The sequence below is a fragment of the Myxine glutinosa genome, chromosome 2, assembly GCF_964187855.1.
Source record: "Myxine glutinosa chromosome 2, kmMyxGlut1.1, whole genome shotgun sequence".
Lineage (NCBI taxonomy): Eukaryota > Metazoa > Chordata > Myxini > Myxiniformes > Myxinidae > Myxine > Myxine glutinosa.
In genome coordinates, this window is record NC_136262.1 from 218,518,408 (window position 1) to 218,540,496 (window position 22,089).

Sequence of the window (22,089 nt, forward strand, 5' to 3'; positions counted from 1 at the left end):
AGGCTTTGATTAAGTAGGCGTGAGTCTATCTGTCTAGTTTGTCTTCGACTCGGCGTCATGACCGCATTCTTTGCCTTGTGTCGTGTTTTGCTTTTTTGCATCCCCATTACGTTTCATTGTCAATTAAATATGTATTTGTCCTTATTCCTGTGACTATTTGGATTACAGACGTGTATATTGGGTAATAAAGTATTTTCGAAAAACTAGGCGCACCAAATCCTCTGCACGTAGATGGTTAATATTATGATGAAGGTTAATACATGATTCGGGCGCGTTTGCTAATGCGTCTCCTTTCGGACCTGACCTGATCCCGCCATATTTTTGGCAGCCCTGCCTGCCGATGCCAAGACCAAACCAGCTCTCTCGGGCGGCTTGTGCAGGCATTTGTGAAAATATTTTATTCGACATCTCTGATCTACAAAAGCTGCCCATTCATGTCTTTGTTCGGCTCTGATTGGATAACTTAAATGAACGTTGAATGTGTGCTTCAAGTGCTACTTTCACCTGCACTGAGCCTCAGCTTTGGGTGACATTTGATCATCCTTAACCTGCTCGTGTGTGAATGAACTAAAGTTATGTCAATTTAATTATTACCTTGATAAACTAGTATTCAAATTAAATCCTGGTGCGTCTGGTCAAATCCGTTTCTGGTGTTTGCTCCCCCTCCATCCCCTCCCTTACCTCAAACGGCTACACAGCTGACTCCGCACGTGAAAAAGCTGAATGCCTCAACTCTGTGTTTGCCTCAAAATCTTGTGTCCCAAACCCGTCTTTCTCTGCATCCACCTTAACCAGTCGTACCCAGTTGCTCCTGGACTCTGTGTCCTTTTCTCCTGACAAGGTGGAGAAGTTTCTGTCAAACCTCGACTCTGATTCTACAACTGGACCAGACGGCATCAGCCCACGGGTCCAAAAATCCTTCTCTACCGCTCTATCTCACCCTCTCTGTGTTCTTTTCACCCTCTCTTTTGCTCAAGGTCATCTGCCAGCATCTTGGAAATCAGCAAACATTACCGCTTTAAAGGTTGGAGATGGGTCTGAAGTTGTTTAGGGTGTCAGGGTTTAGACCAGGTTTTTTTAGAATGGGGGTAACAGCAGCAATTTTGAGGGAAGGTGTGACGATGCCTGTAGACAGGGAGGAGTTTATTGTTGCAATGATAAGTGGAGAGAGAGCAGGGAGGGAGGCTTTGACAAAGCTGGAGGGGATGGGGTAGTAGGAGCGGCCCCGACAACCGACCAGATGTTGGGTCAATTGCTTAGGAAAATGGAAGGGATGGAAAATAACATAAAAAAAGATATGGGAGAAATGAAAAACAAATTGGAGTCCCAGGGGAATGAATGGAGGGAAGGAATGAAGGATATGAGTGCCCAAATTAATGGATTAAAAGGGGAAATGAATGCTCAGAACGAGCAATTGGAGAACAAAATTAATGCCCAAACCAATAACATGGAGGGGCAAATGGATAGATTAAAGGAGGGCTTGAAAGAACAGATCGAAGGGATGGAAGCTAAATTGGGAATGGGAGAGAGTATGGCCCATGCAGATGTGCATGTTGCTCACGAGCAGGGAATTGCACCGGGAATGGCAATTGTGGCAAGTGTACAGGTGAGCGGGGAATGTCCACAGGTAGATGGAGAGACTGCAGGTGTACAGGTAGATGGGGAATGCCTGCAGGTAAACGTGGAGTGTCCACAGGTGAGCGGGGAGTGCCCACAGGTGAATGGGGAAGGAAATTTGGGATGAGAGTTGTAATGGGGAATGTTTCCCACATTCTGGCCTGGTCGTTTATCGGGACCGTGTGGATGTCACAACACCCCAACCGGGGGATGAATTTGGAATTGTGCAGCACCAGGGCGGTGGTGCGGAGCAAGAGGGGTTTTTTTGGGGTCTGTGCAATGGAGCCGGACCGGGTATTTATTGGGGATATTGATCAAAGCCTGGCGGGGCCAGAAATGATTTGTGGAAATGATGATGATTTGATCCAGCGGCTGGAGACCTGTGACAGTCCCATGGAGGTAGAGCTTGTTCAGGCCCAAAGGAGCCTGGGTGATGAGGTGAGTTGGTCCGAGGAGGTGGTTGGAATGACCGAGGGGACGCTCACCGTTCACTGCTATTTGGAAACAGAGGCTCCAAAATTGGACAACCAGTTGGGGGAGTGTGTTGGCTCCGGGCTGGATTTGGATCTTGGAGGATCGGGAGATGGAGCTTCTGGAGATTTGGTCCCTGTAGGGAATTTGGATCAACTGCAGGGAGGGGCAGAACAACCGGTGGTAGAGGTTGTTCCCTGCAGCTGCGGTTTGGCAGTGGGAATGAAAATTTGTAAAATAAAATTTAAATGGGAAATAGATTTGGAGCAGCCGTGGTTGGGATTGGTCCCCGGGCTGCGGGATTTGGACATGGAGAGGTCATGGGTGATGGCCTCGGGCAAAAGTTGCCCCTTTCAAAATTTGGGTATGCCAGCCAGCTGGGGGGCTGTGATGGCGAGATTTGGACGTGGGGTCCAGCCTTGGGTGTCGAGGTACGACCTGGGTCCCACGGGGGGTCTGGCGGAGTGTGGCGTCCCTTGTCCGTCTGGGCGCTGTCCGAGCTGGTGGCTCGGGCCGGCAGGGTCACCGGACCCTGGTGGGGGTTAAGACCTCCAGAGGGGTCTGAGGTGGTTTCTCAAGCCTGGGTTGGCATTTATTGAGGACCACTAGGGGGAGGTGTTGTGGGTCGCGCTTTGGTGGTGGCACTGTGGATGGCCAGCTTGGGCCTGATGTAGTGACCACTCCGGCATGCGACCTGGCACCCACCCCCTGAGACTTTGGGACAACCGGCATGTGATGACCTGCCATGCCATGTTGGTCGATGGACGCGGGTCAAACCGAATGGACAGGGATGGAGATAGCCTGCCGGACAACCATTGGGGCATCTGTGGAACGTGATGGTGTGAGTGACCTTCCACAGATGCTCCGTTATGATTTATGGACTCTCGGGTTGGGAAGAGAGCCATGGGGATGTGAATCGGGAGATGTGTAACGAGCCGAGCATATGGGCCATGCTCGGCTGGCATGTGTATGGCAAAGCATCCTTCTTTGGTGATGTTAGTGAAATGTGACATGGTTGGCATGGGTAATCTGTGGGTTAGATGGAAATTTAAGGGTGGATTTTGAAATGTCATGGTGGACACTGTACAGTGATGCCATTATTGATCCAGGTGTGTAGACCAAAGTGTTGGAGGCTGTGATAAAATTAATAGGGTAGCAAGACACAGCTTTCAACTGGTTGTGGGGGCAACTGTGCTGATATTTGGGACGCGGGATCATGGGGATGCAGTTGTGTGGTCTTTGGGTCAACGTGGTGCTGTGCGTGTCCGAGGTGTGTGGACCATGTCTTCTGGGTGGGTCTCCTGCTGCAGCATGGCTGTTGACTGGACCTTGGTGTGGTCAAGTGTGGGTGAGCACTGGGGGGGGGGGGGGCTGCAGTTCTGTAGTCGGACTGGGGGATGATGGGGAGGTGCAGGGGACGTGGCTGTAGGGATGCCACGCACTGCGACCGTGCCCCCCAGGGCCGAGGTTGTGTGTGCGGTAGTGTGTTTTCTGGCAGCAGGTGCTCACCACATTGGCCAGCTGGGGCTGGTGCAGCTGTGTTCCTCGCAGGGGGGCGGGTCGAAGGATGGATGGTGGGTCGCACCCTTATGGACACTCATGGGCCATGTTGGCGTTTTGACTGCTCACCTTGTCCCGATGACCCTTGCACGGTAGAGGTGCAGAGCTGTCGTGGCCACAGGTAGTTGTGTAGTGATGATCACCGTTGGATGCGGATCCACATACCTGCCAGTGTAGTGGGGACAAAAGAGAAATTTGGAAGTATTTGGTAGGCCCAATGTGAAATTTTGGGAATTTGTGGTGGATGACACTCTTGGACCCGACCAACCTGCAACTACCTGCTCTCGAGGTGAGTGTTTTGAGGAGTACTGTCCCAGGCTTCAGGACTTGCTTTGGAAATTGGGGACATGTAATTTGGAATTGGGAGGCGGGTGAGAGTGATGACATGGCCGGTGAGGGGATGGAATGGGGGCCACACAGTGTCTTGTGGGTGGCGTATGTTTTTGTGTGTGGTTATGTGTTTTGATGTGGTCGTGAGAGTGGAACCTGGAAAGTGAGTGATGATTATTGGAGATAATGAGGGGTGATAATTGTGCTTTTGGAAATGTGCTTTTGGAAATGTGTGATGGTTTAAATGTGAACAGGGGGATTTCACATGTAGCAGGCCATGGCAAGCCTTGTAACACCTTTTACACCATCTATGGAATTTAGCACATAGCGGAGCAAATAACACACGACAGCGGAGCAAATAACAGCAGAGCATGAAAGTTATAAGGCAGCCAGGAAGGCTGCAAAGAAAGAGGTAGCAAAGGCGCAGGAGGCATGTAGGAAAATGTTCGGAGAACGCTTGGATTCAGAAGAGGGTCAGAAAGCAGTATTCAGGATTGCAAAGCACATAGCGAAAGAGAGGTGTGACGTGATGGGGGTGAGTTGCTTGAAGGATGAAGTGGGACAAATCGTTGTCGATCCAGATGGAATTAAAGGAAGATGGAAAAGATATATGGAAATGCTGTTGAATACAGAGAATGAATGGGATGGCAACATAGAGAGTAACCCAGTTTTAGGACCGGCAGAGAAGATAACTGAGAAGGACGTTGAGGAAGCGATAACAGCAATGAAGAGTGGAAAAGCGGGAGGGCCGACGGGAGTTGTGGGAGATATGTTGAAGGCAGCAGGAGGTTGGGGTGTGAAGAGAATGACAGAGATCTGTAATCTGGTGGTGAAAGAAGGCCGCATTCCAGTGGATTGGGAACTGAGTACCCTCGTCCCTCTATACAAGGGGAAAGGTGACCCTCTGGAGTGTGGCTCGTATCCGAGCGATAAAGTTATTGGAGCATGGAATGAAGGTATTGGAAAGGGTGTTGGAGAGGAGGATAAGGAAGAAAGTGAAGATCGACGAAATGCAGTTTGGATTTATGCCAGGAAGAGGAACGACAGATGCGCTTTTCATTGTGAGGCAGTTGCAGGAGAAGTACATGGAGAAGAGGAAGAAGTTGTTTTTTGGGTTTGTTGATCTGGAGAAAGCATTCGATAGGGTTCCACGCAAAGTATTGACATGGGCATTGAGGAAGTTAGGAGTGGAGGAATGGTTGATCAGAGTAGTGATGGCAATGTACAAAAGAGCGCGCACAGCTGTAAGGACGAAGGACGGGAACAGTGGTGAGTTTGAGGTGAAGGTGGGAGTGCATCAGGGGTCGGTACTAAGTCCACTAACTACTATTTGTAGCTGTGATGGAGGTGCTGGCTCAGAACGTAAAGGAGGGTTTACCGTGGGAGTTGTTGTATGCAGATGATCTGGTGTTGATTGCGGAAAGTATGGATGGACTGAAGGAAAAGATGAACAAGTGGAAGGAATGTATGGAGACAAAAGGTCTGAAGGTGAATATCGGAAAGACGAAGGTGATGGCAAGTGGTAAAGCATGTGGTGAGGTGGAAAGAACTGGGAAGTGGCCGTGTGCTGTGTGCAGGAAGGGTGTCGGAGTGAACTCCATTCAATGTACAATGTGCGCTGAGTGGGTTCATCAAAAATGTAGTGGTCTGAGAGGGTCATTTACCAGTGTGGCAGCTACATTCAAATGTAAGGTGTGCACAGAGGGAGCTGCAGATGGAGGAAATGTTGAGTTGGATCTTGGAGACGGCGTGAAGCTGGAAGGTGTGAAAACATTTTGCTACCTCGGAGACATGCTGAATGGAGAAGGTGGATCAGACTCGGCAACGGTTGCTCGAGTGAGATGTGCATGGAAGAAGTTTCGGGAACTGAGTGGCGTGCTGATGAGGAGGAGAGTGTCGCTGAAGCTGAAGGGAAAGGTGTATGCTGCATGTGTGAGAAGTGTTATGATTTATGGGAGCGAGACATGGGTAATGAACGTAGAGCAGCAACGAAGGCTGGAAAGGGTGGAAATGCCAATGGTTTGATGGATGTGCGGAGTATCGTTGAGAGAGAGGAAGACAAATGATGAATTGCGTAAGATGATGGGAATATTGCCTGTGATTGATGCTGTGAAGAGGAACAGGCTGAGATGGTTTGGTCATGTGTTGAGGAAGGATGAAAGTGACTGGTTGAGAAGAGTGATGGAAATTGATGTAGAAGGAAGTGGAGGACGGGGAAGACCGAGAAAGACTTGGCTAAAGATGGTGGAAGAAGAAATGCGGGCAAGGGGGTTAACAAGGAGAGATGCAGAAAATAGGGCAAAATGGAGAAGATTGTCATGGGGACCGCAAGGCTAACCCCCGCTCTAGCAGGGAAAATGGCCTTAAAATGCATGTTGTTGTTGTTTATGGAATTGTACTGAATTGTGTTGAGTTGTGCGGAGAATTGAATGGCAGTGGGGGAGGAAGTGTGTTTTGGGGTCTTGTGGGTGGGGAAGGTGTGTGTGTCCGCAGGTACAGAGCAAGCTCTGAGGAGCAATGCCTGCGGGCCCCCCTCTGCGGCAATTACCCCTGGCAGCCGGTGGTAACTGGAAATTGGAGCTCGTCGGTGGAGGGTCTGGTTGGGCGCCGCGGGGTGAGGAAGTCCCCCGGTGACCCGTGTTGCTGCGCGGAAGCAGGAGGCAAAGGAGCCTGGTGTGTGTGGAGATCCTCACCGGCGAGGTAACGGCGGAAAGGGGCTGTTGGGCTGTCACGGGGCCAAGAGGTAAAGGGGGGGGGGGGGGGGCAATGAACTTGTAAGTCGGTTGACTTGTTTTTGGGATTGCGGGTAACACAGCCTGATGCGCCCCCACCATCTTTTTGTGTGGTCCCTCCCCGCTGCCTAGTTGAGGAATGCACATACGCACGCGAATGACATCAATGCCATGGTCCTGCAGGGGGGTGTATTGAAATAAGTGCTTTGTTGACTTTTGAAATGCCTTGATGATTTTTGGAATGAGGATGAGCGGTTAAGGGGTCTGTGTTGCATGAATGTGGGTGAAATCCACCGAGCCATGTCACTCACCTGCAACATCTGGACAGGGCCTGTGGAAATTTAGGGGGTGCATTGGGATGGCCCCACAGGTAAGGTTGTGTCTTGTGGCATCTACCGGGGTACGCGGTCTGTAGACCGGGGTATGTACAAAGGTTAGAGTTTTGAGTTTTTGGAAAGATGGTTAAGTTTGTGGATAAGGTAGGAGTTTTGTTGTGTTGTTTGTTTCCTCCCTCCACAGGAACAATGAAGAAAATGTACATACTTGCATGATGGTTAGGGGTTTAGCATGTTAAGGAAGTGTAGGTAGGTAGTCCGACTCACTTCCCACAGCCCTTCCTGATTTATTTCATAGGTTAATTAAGTGTGTGACAGTAAGTGTTAAGGCTGGAATGGTCGCGCCTGCGGTGAACCTTGCAGGAGCTACGGTTCCAGGGGGGTGGGGGGGCTGTGTTATGAATTTGGAAGAGCAATATGTAGAGCAGAGTAGATCTGAGTAGGTAAAATGCTCTGGGATGTCGCGATAGCTAGAACCCACTATGTACCTTTAAGTTAGTATGTGTAGGCGTATGCCGGGATAATTGCATATATATTTCCTGTACGGGGACAGGAAGTAGGGCTGTCAACCGAGCCGAGACCGGGACGAAATCCCGGCGGTTTCGGCTTTCGAGACGGTCTCGGGACGGTCCCGAGATAAATTGATTGACGCAATTTCTCGGTAAAAAAATCCTGGTTAAAATTCCAACTTCTTGCAGATATTTTCCATAATAGAGGCATTTATTGAGCCTTGCTTTCATTACTCTGCTTCTGTACAAGCATCATTTTTCGCAAGTGCAGCTGAACTGACACAAACGATGATAGATAAAGTAAACTCACTGTTCCAGGATTTTCCCCTTGTCAACAAACAATGCACTGCAAACATGCCGCTGCGCGATCGCAATGACCCAACACATAATGTGTTGATGACTTGATGTTTACAGTTTGTCGTTTTTCATTGCTGTACATAACTTAAGTCATATTTATAAGCTTATAATGCATTTCGGATTGTACACGTAATGTCGTAATATATAAAGTACACTATTTCCTGACATTGCTTTTCGCTCTGCTTTATGTTGTCATTATCCATCGTGTTAGACTGAAAAAATGAGTTTAATGTTCGTTTTGTACGAAATAACTTCAAGATTCCAGAATGAGTTCACATTCAAACTTTTCAATGGCTTTTTTAGTTAATTTGTTTCTATCTTGGCGTTTAAGATAACGAATATGATAAGACAGCATGGCGATAACAATTGTGAAGATAAGGACTCGGGCCTCTGGGGGGGGGGGGGGGGGGGGGGGGAGTTAAGGAGGCTGTCGATTGGGTGGGGGGGGGGGGAGTTAAGGAGGCTGTCGATTGGGTGGGGGGGGGGGGAGTTAAGGAGGCTGTGGATTGGGGGCGAGTTAAGGGGGGGGGGTTGGGGGGGGGGGAGTTAAGGAGGCTGTCGATTGGGTGGGGGGGGGAGTTAAGGAGGCTGTCGATTGGGTGGGGGGGGGGGGGGGAGTTAAGGAGGCTGTCGATTGGGTGGGGGGGGGGGGGAGTTAAGGAGGCTGTCGATTGGGTGGGGGGGGGGGAGTTAAGGAGGTTGTCGATTGGTTGGGGGGGGGGGGAGTTAAGGAGGCTGTGGATTGGGGGCGAGTTAAGGGGGGGGGGGTTGGGGGGGGGGTTTGACGGTTTGAATGTGAAAGTATTTTGGTTATCTTATCTCCACTTTAGGCCTGATAAGTTGATTACGTTTACTTTAGTCACAGAGTCAAAATAAGGAGGGGAGGGGAGGGGGGGTGGGGTGGGTAATCACTACACCGCCTGCTTTATAATTTACTCGCAGAAGTACCCAGCATTGCCGGGTGGGGGAGGGGAAGGGAACGGGGGGGGGGGGGGGGGGGAAGCAAGCCCCTTGGCAAAGCGAGCGATTTTTTTTTTTGTCATAGCGTCATCACGTGATCGCTCTGAGCGAATCAGCGCCCACCTGCTCTGATGCCGTTGATTCCGTGCGCGAAACAGAGGAACATCCGGGTTACAGCGGCACCCGATCACAACTCACAAAATGATAATGAAACTCCAACCGGGACTCGAATATGCCTGGGCAGAAACATTTTCTCCCTCTCTCTGACATTCCGATCAAGAAATTACACGACAATACAAACTGTAATGAGATAAGTCGGTCCCGGTGAGATAATTCAACAAAACTTTCGTGGAAGATATACATGTTATTGTTATTAGGCTTCATCGGGGATTCACGATGAATGGGTTGCTAAACTTACGGGTAGTGGGACGTGCGTCAGGTCAGTGAGCACGCTATATTGAATGCTTAGCGTTAGCGGTGGCCGATCATCTGCATGTAGGCGGTGTATTTTATTTCATCCCGGTAAATGGAAGCTAAGTCGGAATTTAAGTACTCGACATCAGAAATGAATTTTTTTCATTGTTGTTTATATATTGTCATGAAATTCAATTATTTTTGAAGCTTTATATATATATTATATATATATATATATATATATATATATATATATATATATATATATATATATATATATATATATTTGTATATAAATGTATTACTTTGTCAGGAACCGAGCCGATCCGAGATCCCGTTATGAAAATTGAAAATTTATCGAGACGGTTCCGAGACGGGATTTTGAATCTGGCTAACAGCACTAGTTCAGATATATTCAGAAAATAATATAAGGAAAATAACACCACAGATGCCAATATCACCTAACTCTTAGACTACCCTCCCTGGGTATTCGTGATGGGGGTCCATTCTTCCCCCATTCACACCTTCGCACCATCCACTCCACTCCACAGTTTCCACCATACTCACTCCACGACCATCCATTCCATACTCCATATATTCCACACTCCATGTATTCCACACACCTGCAGTTGCACACCTGTGCAATCTCACCTGGTGCCACCTGCACCCTCCTTCCTCCCTGGACCATTTGGTCAACACAGCACACATCACCATCACTCACTCATACACTGCTCCATACACCTGTTCAGTTGCACACCTGTGCATCCTGACAAAATTTGCAGTTTTCCCCCAGACAAGGACGCCGAGAGAGTGCGTCTGCTTTACCATGGGCCTTCCCGGCCCTATGGGTCACATCAAAATCGTACTGCTGCAACTTTGCCAACCACCTTGCAATTTGGCCCTCTGGTTCCTTGAACCGAAGGAGCCATTGCAAGGAGGAATGGTCAGTTCGAACCGAAAATTTCCGCCCGTACAGGTACGGGTGGAAATGGTTCATGGCAGCCAGCATAGCCAATAACTCTTTGCGAGTAACACAATAATTTCGCTCGGGCCTACTTAAGGCCCGACTATAATAACCAATCACTCTCTCCACGCCCTCCTGTGTCTGAGACAAAACTGCGCCCAATCCTTCCTGGCTCGCATCCGTGTCCAGGGTAAATGTCCCGTCGCTAGTGGGGTAAGCGAGAAGGGGTGCGGATCTTAAACACCCCTTCAATTTTTGGAAGGCCTCGTGGCACTCCCTTGTCCAATTAAATCGCGTCCCCTTCTCCGTAAGCCGGTGGAGGGGACGGGCCAACTCCGCAAATTTCACCACAAAACGCCGGTAGTAGGAGCAGAGTCCCAAAAATCCCCGCACCTCCTTGATGGTACGTGGTGCGGGCCACACCTCTACCGCTTTAATTTTGTCTGGGTCCGTTTTTTACCCCCTCGCGGCCGATCACGTGACCTAGATAGGCCACCTCTCTTGCAAACAAGGTGCACTTACTCGGGTTCAGCTTCAACCCTGCCTGTCTGAGGCACCCGAACACCTGGTCCAAATTAGCTAAAGCCTGGGGGAATGTTTTGGCATGTACTAGGACGTCATCCAGGTATACCAGGCATGATTGCCATGGCATGCCGCCTAGTACATGTTCCATCAATCGCTCAAAGGTGGCGGGGGCATTACACAAACCAAACGGCATCACAGTGAACTGATACAGCCCCTTACCTGTGGAAAATGCCGTTTTCTCCTTCCCTGCCCGATCCATCTCCACCTGCCAATACCCACTCTTGAGGTCTAAAGTTGAAAACCAATTTGAGCCCGCAACGGCATCGAGGGTGTCATCAATTCTTGGCAGGGGATATGAGTCCTTGAGTGTCACGTTGTTTAGCTGGCGATAGTCCATGCAGAACCGCGTGGTCCCATCTTTCTTTTTAACCAGCACAACAGGTGACATCCAAGGACTTCCCGAGGGCTCGATCACACCTGCGTCGAGCATTTTTTCAACCTGCTCGTCAGCTTCCGCCCTCTTGCTCCAGGGGAGCCGTCGGGCGGCCTGACGGATAGGCCGGGCCTCACCGGTGTGGATCTGATGTTTCACCAGGCCCGTACGTCCAATATCCTCGGTGGACAAGAAGAGGTCCAAATGGGACCCAACCAGTTTGTGTAAGGCCTCCCTCTGGGTACCTCCCAACTCTACGCTACTACGATTTACCATCTCGCAAATGGGATCGGGCCAATTCCTATAACTTATTGAAGGCTCCCCCTGGGGCCGGCTCGGCTGGACGTTCTCGCCCCTCACTAACGTGACTTCTCTAACTGGGGTGCAGCCAGCTACCTTCGTGCCCCTCACTATAGTGCGTGGTTCTGTACTAATGTTATTGTTAATTACTCGGACGGCCACCACCGGCCCGTCCGTTTTTACGAGGGTGCGGCCCACGATTAAACCAGGTATGGATCGCGCTGCCACCGGTTCGACCAGGCCGCAGGATTCCTGCCATGTCGGGCGAGCTGACCATCGGGCCGGCACTATGGCCTCGGCCCCCGGAGGGATGGTCACGGCCTCAGGAGCCTCAAGCTCCACCCTCTCGGCCATGCTCACCCCCTCCAATGGTAGCTCTTCCACTCCCCATTGCAGGATCCCCCGGCTCAAGTCGATTTTACAACCGCTGGCAGTCAACAAATCCAACCCTATTAAGCATGGGTCGCACACCTTCGCCACCCAAACCTCTATCTCTCTCTTTACCGATCCCAACTTGAGGGTTACAAAACCACGCCCTATGATCGGGGCCGTTACCCCGGTAGCCAACTGCAAACTATGATTTTCCAGACGCTCGATTTTACCCCAGCCGTCTGCACTCGAATTAAGGATCACGGGGCTGATGATCGTGGCGCTGGCTCCCGTGTCCACAACGGCGTCTACCCCCACGCCGGCAATTTTGCATCGAATTGTTAAACTACCAGCACCAATTTGGCCACAATGAATGACCTGTCGCGTCAATGAGGGCGCCTCTCCATCCCCTACTGCCGAACACTGCCCTGCATGCCCGGCACGTTCTAGTTTCCCGGGCCCTGGCGGGGGGGGTGTCTGAGGTCGGCTAGGCCGATCGATACGAGGCGGAGTTGAGGGCATCGGCGGGCGGGGACCGTCCCGGCGCGGAGCTCGGCACTCCCACGCACGGTGACCCAGCCGAGCACAGTTATAACACCTCACCTGGTAAGGTGCTTGCCTCCGGTATTCCAAATTTCCCCCCCTGTACGTCCGAATTGGGGTACTCTGTCGTGGACTGCCGGGTGCCACCGCTGGAGCCGCCTGCCATGGTCCAGGTCCCGCTCGGCGCCGATCCACCAGCCTCCGAACCATGCTCTCCAGGTCAGGGCCCTCGTCGGGGGCCCTACCTGACGCACCGCCACTGCGTGGCGCTCGCCTCCCCGGGCCAGGGGCCTCGCTGCCTCCCAACGGGCTGCAGCGTCGGCCGCCTGACTCATGGTCTGCGGGCGACACATGGCGAGCTGTTGTCGGAGCTCCAGATCCGGAAGGGCCTGGATAAAGTGATCCAGCGCCAGGCTTTCCTGGGAACTCGCTGCCATGTCTGCGTGTGCAATCCCCACCGCAGCGAATGTCAGAGCAAGTTCCCCGATGGTCTCCTGGGGCATGCGTTTTCGCTGCGCAAGCTGAGCTTTAACAAGCTCGCTTTGCTGCTCAATACCGAAACGATTAATTAAAGCCGCACGGAGAGCTGGCAGGGTGAGAGCACCCGGTGGTAAAGCTATCAGCACCTCCGCCGCCGCACCGCACAGTGCCCCTACCAGGTGTACTCCACCTTCGTCCGGATTCCAACCATTGCCTCGGCACACGGACTCAAACTGCGCCAGGTACGCCCTCAAATCACTCTTGCCGTCATACGGCGCGAGTGGTGCCTTGTGGGTGCCCGAAGGCCGGACCCCGCGCCTCACTCCTTGCGGATCAACGCGGGACCAAACCGTTCGGCCTCCCACAGTGCGCTATTCCCGGGGGGCTCCCGCGCATCCCCCGTCCCTCCAAACACTACCCCTCTTGGTGTCGATGCCTGGGTCGCCCTTCCGCAACCCGCTACCCACTCCATACCCGCACACCCTTGCTCACCAGCACCCCCCTCACTCCCCACAGCCAGACCTCCTTGCACACCTCCTCTTTCCATACACTCCGGACCAGTCATACATCTCACCATTGGTCCCTCACGAACACCCGGGTCTACACCACCCCCCAAGCCGACTGAATCTCCCCTCACACCATATACATTTCCGCGTATATCGCCACTCACCTCGGTACCTCGTCGTCGCACCTCCTCTGCCACCTGCAAACTCTTTATTTGGTTAGTGAGCAGACCATCATGATTTGAACACAGACCTTGCACATCCTCCATCACTTCCTCCCTTATCTCCTTTTTCGTTTCGCTCTGTCTCTTCTTAATTTCACTCACCCCCTCTTCCACCTCCTCTAATTTTTCCTTTACCTCCTTCATTTCCCGGTGCGCCCCCTCTATTTCTTCCTCTAACGCCACCTTAACCGTTTCTATGTGCGTCCTCACCTCCCGGTCTTTCGTCTCCATTTCTTCTGTCACCTCGTCCAACCTCTTCGTCAACCCCTCATGTACCATCTGACATTCCTTCTTTGTCGCCATTAATTCGTTCTTCATGTCTTTTTGTGTCGCTTTTAACCCCCCGATTATTGCAGTGTTCTTTTCCACTTGGTCCACTAGTTCCTTTTGTCCCACTGGCAGCTTTTCTACTCCCCTCGTCAGACCCTCTATGCCCCCCTGTAACCTAGCCGTATTATTCCTCACCTCTTTCTCCATACGCTTCTCACCTTGCTTTACCTCCTCGCGTACCCCTGAGACCTCCTCGCGTACCCCTGAGACCTCCTCGCGTACCCCTGAGACCTCCTCGCTTACACCTCGTCTTATTTCCTCTCCCGCCTCTCCCGCCTCTCCCGCCTCTCCCGCCTCTCCCGCCTCTCCCGCCTCTCCCGCCTCTCCCGTAGATGCCACCCTCATCTGTTCCAACTCATCCCTCTGGGCATCCAATTTGGCTTCTACCCCGATTTTCACCTCCTTTATCTGCTCCCATTTGTTTAATTTCCCGGGCCGATTGCTCCCCTATTTCCCGCAATTTGTTTTCCATCTTGTTTTCCAACCCCCCTAACCCATTTTTCACCTTCTCTATCTGATTCTCCTGGGCAGCCATTCTATTTTCCACCCCCGTTAACCCATTCTTTACCTCCTTTATCCCGTTGTTTAACCCCTCAAATTTATTGTCCAACCCCTCAAATTTGTTTCCCATATTGTTTAACCCTTCTTTTAATTGCTCACTAGTACCCCTTGCTTCGTCCCTCATTGCCCCCATACTGTTTTCCAAACCTCCAATTTGGCCTCCCAATCCCTCAATTTGGCTCCCCATACTCATCTGTACAGCTGCCTGCAGCTGCGCAATGAGGACGTGCATGTCAATCCCTCCCACTTGTGCAGCGGGCGCCGCCGCCGTAGCCATGTGCGAGGCGCCATTTTGTGCACCCGCAACCTCGTGCGCGAGGGCGCCATCTTGCGCGCCTGAAACCTCCTCAACCACATCATAATTTCTCTCCGCCATTTCTTCCCCCTGGTCCTGGGTTACACCTAACCCCTCTTCTATTTCCCCCACCGGCATCCGATCATCTTGACCATCCATGGCACGCTTTTCAAATTTCGGATCTTATAAAACACAATTTCGGCCCACTCGTAATTTGAGCGCACTAAGCGCTTCAGGTCCGTATCCCACTCCTGGCACCAATTGTTACGGGACCCGACATCGGCCTATGGTTCCCATTCGAGGGGGGATTAAGCCCCTCGTCTGTTACTGACCGACGTGGTCCCGGGGGTATGACGCCACGCCCGGTCGGCGCTGGATAGGGTTTTAGGCCCACAAGTCCTCTGACCTAAATACCAGCGCTTCCCGGTACGCGAAGGAACACCCCCCGCTCACGGCCGCAGCGTAATGGATGTTGCGCCGAGCGAAGCGAACCGTGGCGTGAGCCGTTTACCAAGACTAGACCCGATTCTGAAACGTTGGCCAAATCGTGCCACAGATCTTCAATGAGGGAAAAGACAAAGACGACAGAAGAAGAAGAGGTGAAGAAGAGGAAGACGAAGGCAAAAAGGTTTGATATACGACTATTATTTATTACTATTTGCAGGACCAAAATAACCAAGGAGGAGGAAAGATAATAAAATAAAGACAGAAGGAATCAAGGAGACACAGTGAAAATGCTAGCTTATCTACACAGGCTTAACTTATACCCCAAGACAGAACAAACAAAGACGGACTCACACGAATGGGGAATTTGCAGGCAGGAATGATTGGAAGGAGGAATGGGAAGGTTCAGCTGGGGCAGATGGTTCGGGCTTGATCCCGCACGGGACGTCGGGCTGGACCTCGATGGCCACTGATGCCACCGCAATCTGGTTCCCGCGGGGTAACGGGTTGAAGCTGGCTGGTGGAGCCAAAACTGCCGGTGGAGCCGAACTGCCGGTGGAGCCGAACTGCCGGTGGAGCCGAACTGCCGGTGGAGCCAAAACTGATGGTGGAGCCAAAACTGATGGTGGAGCCAAAACTGATGGTGGAGCCAAAACTGATGGTGGAGCCAAAACTGATGGTGGAGCCAAAACTGATGGTGGAGCCAAAACTGATGGTGGAGCCAAAACTGATGGTGGAGCCAAAACTGATGGTGGAGCCAAAACTGATGGTGGAGCCAAAACTGATGGTGGAGCCAACTTCTTAATGGGCGCAACTCTCCATGGGGATCCCTTCCTCTTCCTTTACCAAGCTCGTCTGGACTCTTCTTCGTGCTGCCGTGGGGACGTCGTGTGCTTTCCCAGGACTGCTTTTTCAAAGGCTTCCGCGCACGCTTATATAACGCGCTTTTAGATCAACCCGCGCCACGCCCGTGATGGTGTTTCCCCAGCCCTGGTTGGCTGGTCAGGGCTCGCTGGCTCCACCCTTTTGATGACGATGGGTGGCCCACGCCCTGGATTCGGCGGCTCCTCCCCCTTCTTCTCCGAGCCTACCTCGTGGCTAATTGAGTCACGGTGAAAACCGCCCAGCAGCTGCGGCGAATGCAGTTGGCAATCGAGGCTTTGGGAATAGGGCTTTGGGAATAAAAGGGGATCTATCTATTTGAATTCGGTGCAATGGAGTGTCAATTAATGGAAGACAAAGCCTTAGCCTAATACACAGAATAAGGAAATAACTACCAACAAGCAGGGAATCTATGATTGGCTAAACGTGATTGTATATGACCTAACTACGGGACGCCCTTTGACCTTTATACACAACAACTGGAGGAAGGAGGGTCCACAATAAAACAATAAAAAAACGATCCTCATATCCACAACAATATAAAGCCGAGTTTGTGTCTGTGGGTCATAAGTGCCACCCATTCTACAGGCCATGCCTCTCCCACAGCGTCAGAAGCAGCTCCGCCCATTAGACATGCACCACCATTCTGGTCGATTTGGCATGGCTCTGATGACCTATAGACCTCTGGTGTGCATTTGAAGCATCTTCTGCCATTAAATAATAAAGTGGGTGGGTGTCCATGTGCATATTTGGAGAGACAAATGTTTCCTGAGAATAATAATGTTACGGACCGCGGATAAGATGTTGTTTTGCCGAGCGGATGGCACCGCGGCCGAACAGTTACCCCGACTAACCCGATTCCTGGACGTTGGCCGAAATCGCGCCACAGGTATTCAATGGGGAAAAGACTAAAGCGAAGGATGTGAAGAAGAAGAAAGACAAAGGGTAAGGAATACAAATATAATTTATTTACTATATACAACCAAAAGTAACCAAGGAGAAGGAAAGATAATAAAATAATATACAGAAGAATCAGAGACACAGTGCAATTATTAACTTATACAAGCTTACTTATACCCAGGGACAAGACAAAAGACAGACTACGAACACACTTACACGGGGGATGATGATAGGAATGGCAGGAGGTGGATGGCTGGAGGGGGAGGAAGGGTCAGGTCCGTGCAACGGCAGGGCTGGAGGTCACAGCTCCGACTCCTCGCGTTCTTGGCGGGAAAACCTCGGTGGCGTCGACGCAAACTCTTGGTGTCCCTTTTTGTGCTCCTCAACTCAACCCTCACAAGGCTTGCTGTCTTTCTTGGCTTCACTCCGCCTCACTCCTCTTTACTTCTCCCACTCTCTTTTGTAAACAACTCTTTCCGCCACCAACCACCAACCAACGTTCTGACGCGCCTTTTCTGAACCTCTCTCTTTCTTGACTTCTCTCGCAAAGGCTTCCGCGTGCGCTTTTATAACGCCTCGGGCGATTCGTAATAGGAATCGGCATAGCACCACTCTGGCCATTTTTTATGAGACTATATGGTGTGGGTTGGATTTGTGTGAACAAAATCAAGAAAAAGGCGACACTTTGTAGAATCCAACGTACACTGTGTATAAAGTGTCACCTCCTGACTTTGTATTTTATATTGTTAGAGACAAAACAAACACTAAATAACATAGCCACATACCAAAAACGTGTATTTTCAATTTTCACTTGTGCAAAAATGCTACTCACAATTACATCGCCTGTGCGTCGGCCTGTGATTGAGCCAGAGAGTTGGCCTGTGAGTCAACTTCCTTTCCAATGTCTGCAAGAGTTGAAATACTGATTGTGAATGTGTAAAATTATATGAAAGAAGAACATGTATATCAATAGACGATGCCAATGAAAAGGAGCGCAGCTGTCAATACAATAGAAAAGGATGTCTGACTTATCAATTTGACATTATTGCACAGGAAATGACAAACAAAGAAACAGTTCATTTCCATCGGGTAATATTACGATGAGAGATCAGCCGATACCTTTATTATGTCCATCAGCATCCATGGCACTTAGAAAAAAAAAACGTGGCATCAGCCAGCCGCAGCCAACTATCACGTACCGTCTCGAAGTCAATGCCATCCTTTTATCTCTTCGTATACACCTCACTGATTTCTACCTTATCATGAACAGGGTAAAGCCTACTTTGATAATCATGAACGGTGGCAGATGCAGGAGCGAAACGTAGGCGTAGGCCTCGGCCCTACCTATCCAGTTGTTGTTTCCGTTGTGTAAGGGGGGAAAAAAACAAACATTTTGGCCTCAGACCTTTGAGAGTACGTCGTTCCGTGAACTTTTTGAACGGGCCTCGTATGCCATGCTTCGTCAACGTTGGGTTGTTTTTAAATGATTTGAAGGATTAACTTAAGCACCGTGAATAGAGCAGATACTGATGGGCTGCTGATTGGTTTCACTTCGTTGTTATCACAGTATATGGAAGAAATTATGGTAAACCCACCTGATGAGGTTAGCGTACACCGCGATCGATGACACCAGCACAAATGGCGGAATAGATGGATTCTTCTTCATCGCATCACATCGCATTCTCTTCCTGTGAAACTGTTTCATAGAACTGTGTCGTTTATGTACATTTTTATTTTATTACATTCACGTAGTTTCACATTCTTGACTTCGTGGAGCTTCAATGTGGTTCAAAAAAATAAAATAAAGATGGATTCTTCTTCATCGCATCGCATTCTCTTCCTGTGAAACTGTTTCTCCATTTTACGTTTCCAAAATCAAAACTTCAAAAACTTCTTCACTTCGATTCGAAAAAACTTCAAACTTCAAAAAACGTTTCCAAAACGTCACTCCATTTAACTTTATTAAAATGATGATAAAGACCATTTGGTTCACACCACCCATCACACCACTCGACTGTCCAATCAGCGGACGGCTCGCATCGCCTTCGCCCAGCAGACGCCAATACAATGGTGTCGTTAGATGGCGTCGTATCGGCCGTTAATCGGATACTTTTGGGTCCCAAAGTCGGCGAATTCAGATTTTTCGAGTTTGGCTGTACGTGATAAACAAAGAGCGCGGTTCGTAGATGGAAAATGCATTAGTGCCGTGGGCATCGGGTCACTGGGTGCGGCGTAAAAGGGATAACAAAGTCGAGTCCTTACGGTATTATTATATAGATACTTTCACCTTTCAATAAAAATATATGTACCAACCAAATCTGTTTTCCTGTGCCTGGACCTGCATATGTACCAAAAATATATATATACCAACCAAATCTGTTTTTTTCTGGGCCTGGACCTGCATTGTTCAGTCCACCTGTTCCTTCAAGGCACATAAAACATGCAGGAATTTACACGAACAACATCGTATCTCTCCCATTTCACAAATTATGTACGCAATTTTTTAGCCTGTTCATTAAATTCTCATCATTACCTTCGCAAAAGCGGAAGGTTATGTTTTGATCGCTGTGTATTTATTTGTATGTCTGTGTGTGTGTGTGTATGTTATTCGCATAACTCAAAAAGTATTCAACCGAATTGCATGAAATTTGGTGGGATGATTGGTTATTATACGGGACACATTTGATTAGATTTTGGGAGCAATCGGGTCAAAGGTCAAGGTCACGAAAAGGTCAAAATCGTATTTTTATTTGTCATAACTCGGTCAATTCTTATCCGATTTGCATGAAATCAGCACCAAACTGTTCACTGTTCTGTTCCCTACACTCCCATGCCAAGTACAGAACAGTAGCTGCGGCGAAGGTATGTGCTCTACCGAGTGCCCGTTCTAGTTTGTCATGCAATAATCCTAGATATTTGATTTTGAACAAAAGGTCCTCATGCAAATCACACAGAAAAGCTTTCATCTTTAACATTGATCATGAATTGGGACATTCTGAATCGTCACTCAGAATGTCTGCCAGATCAAAAATACTTGCCCATTTCTGTGAGTGATGTCACCTATTTGCATCCTTTTGTCATAAATAAATTCATTCATATGAAGGTCAGCTTCAACCACCATCCGAGTGAATGTTAGTTGTCAGCCTGTCTGTAAAACAACAAAAGCATTTTACATTCACACCCAAGGTACACGCAGCCCAATTTAGCAGGTGCACCTGTCTACTTGACCAAATGTCACGCACACCTGCAAACACAATATTTTCACCCATATCTCTGACACACCATTTCACCACACACCAAAACTCACTCTTGATACTTCAAGACATGCACACAATCGTTTGAGCTCATGACAAAATACAGGGCACTCTTGATACTTGAAGACATGCACACAACAACGAACAACTGTTCACCACTGCTTAAGTGAGTGAAGACAGTTGGAACCACCGCTACAACATGCGGACATCCGTGTTTTATCTAGTCAAATCTAGTAGCCAAAACCACATTGACAAAAACACTCCTGGGGTATTTCACGCGATCAACCGTCTGGTATACCGTCTGGACCATATAACCTGGCCAAATAACCACCGCTACAAAATGCGGACATCCGTGTTTATCTAGTCAAATCTAGTGGCAAAACCACATTGACAAAACACTTCTCACTGCAAATTTATGCAAGAACAGACAGACAGATGATACAAAATAGTTAACACAATACACCACCCTGTGACCATAATACTTGGGAATCAAAATCTGTAATCAGTTCGTTAGATGCGTTACCAAGCGACAAGGGGAAGAGGAGAGTACAGCTTTGTGCTCAAGTCTTTGTTTTCCCAGGTCGTCCTAGAGTTAGCAAGAAGTCACGGTCGTCATTTTGTTAGGGATATTTTCCTACAGTAGTATGTAATGGATGAACCAAAAATTCAATGTCCATGAACTTGTCAGAAGAGAGTCACAAATTTTAATTCCCGAGGAGGATAACACTTTCTGTCTACAAAGAAATACACAGCAAGAAAACAATGACCCTTATCAAACCAAGGAGAGCATGGTACAATTCACAAAAACACATTAGGAAGATTTACAACAAATCTTAGATCAAAGTCCAGAGTGAAAATCCTGGTACAGTGGGGATGCACAAAGAAATATCATACTAAACACCAGCATGCACAGTATACAGTTAACATACAAAATCGACCAGCCAAGTGAAGTATCCTGGCTATTTAGTCATTCGTTCTGATTTTTTAAATACAGTTTCAAGTGGGAGGAGCAAATGGAGGGGGGAGGAGCGAAGAGAGGGGAGGAGAGCAGTAGGATTGGTTGGGCAAAGTTTTGGATGGGAGGGGACAAGTGGAGGGGGGAGAAGCGAAGAGAGGGGAGGAGAGCAATAGGATTGGTTGGGCAAAGTTTGGGTGGGTGGGCGTGAGGATCGGAGGAATCTTGAGATGAGGGTGCTTCCCGCTGAGAGCAGGTTTGCATCCCAAATCCTTTAATGCGGTTTTCTGCTTTCCATTGTCTCCTGCAGAACACCTTGGAGCCCCATCTCTCCAATCCCTTCATGAACATCTGGAGGTCATTCTCAGTGAAGAGGATATATCTTTTTACTCATTTTTGACACGACAAGAACAAAGACCACTTACTCTATTTCAAAGCACATTTTTTAAAACGATATTAACCTTAGCCACAACCAAATAATTACAGCGCCTCCATTATTATACCATATTACGAATTAACACACTAGCAACATGGGTTTTTTGATGTCATGTTAAAACTTAAAATAAAACAGTCACTTCAATAGCTATGGCAATCCCCCTCCTTTTTCAATCTGCAAACTCATCTTTTCCCTCACAAGTCAAATCCTACTGCAATCTCACAAAATATTTTTTACTGAGAAGCAGAGAGCCCGAGAGAGCTAGCCTACATGGATTTTATACTTTATTATTTCCGAACCGTTGTTCAGTTTATTTTTGTTTTAAAACTCAATACTGCACGCAATTTTTTAGTTATATACACAATTTTTCTCAAAACCCAGTTGTAACATTAAGTTGAGAATGGAC

At 49.2% G+C, this 22,089-nt stretch overlaps 1 long non-coding RNA gene across 1 annotated transcript in view; it reads left to right on the forward strand.

Annotated features, from left to right (window-relative positions):
• Positions 1-6,623: 6,623 nt before the first annotated feature.
• Positions 6,624-22,089, forward strand: part of LOC144890944 (uncharacterized) — a 99,571-nt gene continuing 84,105 nt past the window's right edge. The window contains exon 1 of the long non-coding RNA XR_013622602.1: positions 6,624-6,678. This is a non-coding gene — a long non-coding RNA (uncharacterized LOC144890944). The remainder of the gene's footprint in view (positions 6,679-22,089) is intronic.